This window comes from Etheostoma cragini, chromosome 22, assembly GCF_013103735.1.
Source record: "Etheostoma cragini isolate CJK2018 chromosome 22, CSU_Ecrag_1.0, whole genome shotgun sequence".
In the NCBI taxonomy this organism is placed as follows: Eukaryota; Metazoa; Chordata; class Actinopteri; order Perciformes; family Percidae; genus Etheostoma; species Etheostoma cragini.
The window spans coordinates 6,533,980-6,538,979 of NC_048428.1; the positions used below are offsets into that span (position 1 = coordinate 6,533,980).

Consider the following 5,000-nt stretch of genomic DNA (forward strand, 5'->3'; position numbering starts at 1 on the left):
ATAAAAAGAAATAGATAAATAAAAAATCCTTTCCTTACAGTTAATATAAAGAAGCTTGAGAAAGAAAAACAAAACAAAACCAAGGAAATATAAATATAAAAATAGATGCAAATAAATAAATTAGAAAGGTGGATTAAATGTAAGCATCAAAAAACAAAATACAATAAAGACAAGGTGAGATGGGCTAGGGCTATATAAAATATAATTCCTTAAAATCTTGCAGTAGATCAGTTATATAGATAGTTTTACAAAAATGTATCTACCAGAGATCGAGGATGGCATTTTGACGTCACATGATTTGGTTCGAATCCGCGTGCGTGGCCGCCACACAGGACCGCGTGCGAACCATGAAGCCGCAAATAGAAGTCAGTTTATTGATGTTGCTAGCTAGTTAGCTAATCGCGGCGAAAGTCAAATAAATAAATACATAGAAAGCAAACAGCCAAAACTACTAGCAGGTCACTGTCTAGTCAAAAGGCTGTCCTAGTTTGTCAGTTAAACCGGAACTTTTCTACAAGTAAGTAACTTTTAACAATATACTATGAAATAGAAGTTCATACTCCTAAATAGGAGTTAGCTAGTGTTAACTAGTTAGCTAACATTGAAAGCTAACTTAACTTTAGCTAACGTTAGCTAAGTTTGACTCTTATTTCTCCCCATTATAATTTTTTTTTATCGTTTGCTCTTCCAACACAACAAAACACCGGGCATCTGAAACATAGTTTGGTTCATGTTTGTCCAGCATAATATAAAGTTGATGGAAGGTTGCTCTGACTGTTAACGCGAGCAATAATACGAAAATGTTATCCTCGTATCATACCCTAGCTAAATGAACATAATCCGAATGCATTAGCTAACGTTAGCGATAGTGTATTGTAGATTGTTGGTTTAAAAAAAGTACCATTGTCACTAAATTAGTTAACAGTTATTCTTTCTCCCATTTGACTGTTTTCTGTGTGTGTCTGTGTGTGTGTGTGTGTGTGTGTGTGAAGTAACGTTACACTGATGGCAGCATGTAGGAGCCTGGAAGACTGTTTGAGCGGAGAGGGAGATTCATACTTATGCACCCTATGGAAGACCTGTAACGTTAACTGCATCATTCCACAACAAGGTACACTTCCCTCATAAATGCCACTCTGGCACTTTTCATGTGTTTGTGCTTTTCACTATTTTTAAATAAAGGGTATAGCCAGGGAAACGTCAGGGTTAAAATAAAATAATGTGAACCACTGCCATCTTGTGGCCAAGTTATGGAACTAAAAATGATGGGTGCATTTTCTTTTTTTTAAATAAACTTCCTATGTTGTTAGAAGGAATCATATTTAAAGCTCAAGTTTCTTTCAGATAAATCAAAAATCCAAATTCAAAATTCTTAAATATGTGAATTGACCCCACATGATAGTTAAGGAGATTGTTGAAATGTTTTTACTTAACTTTTCAATGTGTCCTTAACCTAGAAATATAGGCACATTTAATTAAATATTGACTACTATTTATCAAGACACGGTCATTACAAACTGCTTAAGTTAGCAGGGTTGTCGTGGCCGAGTGGTTAAGGCGATGGACTAGAAATCCATTGGGGTCTCCCCGCGCAGGTTCGAATCCTGCCGACAACGGTCCATTTTAAGGCAAACTTGTAAGGAACTATTGCTTATAGTTGGAAACACCATTAGATGGAAAAATGGCAATAAAAAGGCACAGAGACGCGCAGGCACACTTTTGATCCGTGTAAGTCAAAAGACATTTGCACAATTCTTTGCCAAAACACACTACTAGGGATGTTAACTCTCCAGGCAGGACGCTTGGACACACTTTCTGTGTTGTACCATTTCACAGCTACGATGTTCCAAGCATTGTAGTGGACACATGTAGGCACTTAATTGGAACTGTTCGCATGTCTGTGCGACCAACACAAGTTTGCTATTGTCCGAGCCGTCTCCACCACATCCACCAGCGAGGTGTGTAGGATGGCTGATTTAACCAACCATTCCTTACCGATAAAGTAGCATGTGTCACGTAGCTCTCCACTGTAAGAGCAACTGAGACCCACGAACTTAGCAGAAAACGAGTTAACGCAAGTTAACTAGCAGTTAGGAAAGATTGTATAGCCTAGTTTTCTTTTACAATGCAAAACCTTTATTTTTTTTGTTTTAATAATGTTAACTCTTAGTGTAAATCCGTCGACTCAAAACTCTTATTTTCGGTTGAAAAATGTTAATCATTAACATCCCTAGACACTACTGATAGAAATACTACTAAATAATGTAAGATTCTGACTCTCAAAGGCTCCCGTCCACCTTTTCCCCCCCTCTCTTACTCCTTTTGGGGTTGGTGAGTAAGCTGCTGACTCTGGAATAGACTTATTTTCCCCAAGCCTCTGTGCGATGGTGGTATAGTGGTGAGCATAGCTGCCTTCCAAGCAGTTGACCCGGGTTCGATTCCCGGCCATCGCAAATAGTTTATTTTCAAGGAATTTGTGGTACAACCAAATTGCTTTTTCTATACAGAGTTTTGATGCATCTCTCCCTTCCTTTCCTTCACACTTCATATTTCCTTACCTTCCTTCTTCCCACTCTATTTCAATGTTTGGATCCATCTCTACTCACCACCATTGGCTCTATTCCTGGCCATGGCAAACATTTTCTTCTGAGGAATGTTTGCTGTCGACCAACTGATTTGATCAGATCCAAAATCTGAGAGGGTGGTGTAGTTAAGAAACATACAGATGTCTAAAAACATCAGACTGCTGCTTGGAACTCAACATTTCTCTGTTAAGAACGACATAAATTAGGCATAAATTAGGTAGATACCTACCCATGGAATGAATATTTTTAATGTTTGGATCCCTCCCTACTCAACAGCCGAAAAAACCAAAACAATTTTCTTTCCTTTCCTTCACACCTCTTTTTCCTCAATGCTCTGCTTCACTTTCAGTAACGTCACAGAAAGTGCTCAGTCTGCAGTGGAATGTACTCTATTCAGCGATGGTGGTATAGTGGTGAGCATAGCTGCCTTCCAAGCAGTTGACCCGGGTTCGATTCCCGGCCATCGCAGTCCTTTTCTTCTCAGGAATGTTTGCTGTAGAACAGGGGTGACCACACTTTTTCAGCTTGCGAGCTACTTTTAAAATGACCACGTCAAAATGATTTACCTACTATTAAAATGCAAAAACATATATTTATTTCTACATGTATTTATCATAAATGCATTAACCCATATGCACAATACCACTGTACATTTTTTTTATCATCACCTCAGTCTGACAACTTGCCCTGAATGGAATCAGCCAGGGATGCATGGTCCGGACAGTAGCTGCTGATAGCCAGCCTCAAGCACATTTCCAAATGATCATCAGTCATGGTGGAACGGTATTTGGACTTAATAATCTTCATGTGGAAAAGGCTGACTCACTTAAATAAATGGAGCCGAACAATGCGGTCAAGGAGGTAGCCCATTTCCTCGTGTTGAGGAACTGTCCCTCTGTCAGCAAGTTCCAAAACTGTCCATGAGCCCTACACTTCCAAAATCCACCTCAGCATCTTCCCGAAAAGGGTAGCACATGAATGTTGCGACTGGCTCCAATAATGCAAAGTCTTGAAACCGTTTGTTAAAGTCTGACAGACAGTTTTCTATCTGCTCTGTGTAGCGTCCACTGACAAGTTGCGCACACGCCTTCCCTTGTGTCTCCAGTTCTGATATGAGGTTCTGGAAGTTTGTCAAATCATGGCACTGCAGCTTTGCGCTCAGATGTTGCATTTTTAGTTTGAACGCATTAACTGAGCTGATCATATTAACCACTTTTTTGTCTTTTCCTTGCTGTTCAACATTAAGGTCATTCAACATGTTGCCGCTCCACTTTTCCCTTCTTCTGAATAGCAATGGTATATGTGCAGATGACGCAAATGCACTTTGAAAAGGACAATGTGAAAAAAGGTCCTCTTCCCATTCTGTATGGAAGTGGTTGGTTTTTGGCTTTTTACTTGGTCCAGCTCCACCACTCATTTTTATACCCTTTTTTTTAGATTATTAGAAATACCTTAGGTTGGCTAACACTGCAACTTGCTACCTTGCTGGAATTTTGCCGCTGCTGCATGCACATGCATGCTGAGTGCTGAGCCATGTGTCAGAAAAAAAGTCAGAAGTTAGACTAGTTGTCCTGTATGTCAATCAAGTGACAAATGTCACAGTAAGGATGGATGATTGGCTGACGAAAAGGTCAGACGTTCAATCAAGTGACAAATGGTATATTGGCATAGTGAGAATGGATGATAGGCTGACATCTTTATTTAATTTTTTAATGCAATGCGATCTAACCCTACGGCCCTTGCGATCGACCGGTAGATCGCGATCGACGTAATGAGCACCCCTGCTGTAGACCAACTCATTTGATCAGATCCAAAATCTGAGAGGAAGGTGTAGTTGGGAAAAACCTAAATAAAGTTTGCTGGGAACATAGCTTCAAAGCTATTTTTAGAGTATAAATGTGGGACTTTAATTTTTGGCAATTGTTCTAACTGATACACCAAAAAGTCTGTGTGTAGTCAGAGATCGCCAATTAACTATTGCCATTATATCAAATCAACAGCCAGGTGTAACCTAGCTAACAGGTGAAAACACAAACAAGCTAACTTTTAAATTTGCAAGAACTACAGACCAGTACAACAACAGGCTTAAATTAACTGACAACACAAGTTAAATGACTTACAGATGTCAACTGATTATCCTCCTGACAGCTAGTTTCTTTTTCTTTTCTCTCACTTTTGTCTCTGTGTGGTGTGCGCACCGGCTAGCGGTGAGGCGCATGTCTGCGCTATTCTCCGATAGGCACTCACAATCACACCTGATAGACAATCTTTTGTACAAAACTAAAGTAACGAGCCAATTTTGTAAAATGTAAGGGGCAGAAAGTACTGATATTTGTGTTGAAATGTAAGGAGTAAAAGTAAAAAGTTGCCAAAAAAATAAATAAATAGTAAAGTCAAGTAAAAATATCTGAAAAA

At 39.2% G+C, this 5,000-nt stretch overlaps 3 non-coding genes across 3 annotated transcripts; all 3 read left to right on the plus strand.

Moving 5' to 3' along the window:
- The first annotated feature begins 1,534 nt into the window (after positions 1 to 1,534).
- Positions 1,535 to 1,616, plus strand: trnas-aga. The gene has a single exon. It is a non-coding gene; the product is annotated as a tRNA-Ser (tRNA).
- A 765-nt stretch (positions 1,617 to 2,381) lies between these two features.
- On the plus strand, positions 2,382 to 2,453 carry trnag-ucc. Its single transcript has one exon. It is a non-coding gene; the product is annotated as a tRNA-Gly (tRNA).
- A 528-nt stretch (positions 2,454 to 2,981) lies between these two features.
- trnag-ucc lies at positions 2,982 to 3,053 on the plus strand. Its single transcript has one exon. It is a non-coding gene; the product is annotated as a tRNA-Gly (tRNA).
- Positions 3,054 to 5,000: the final 1,947 nt, after the last annotated feature.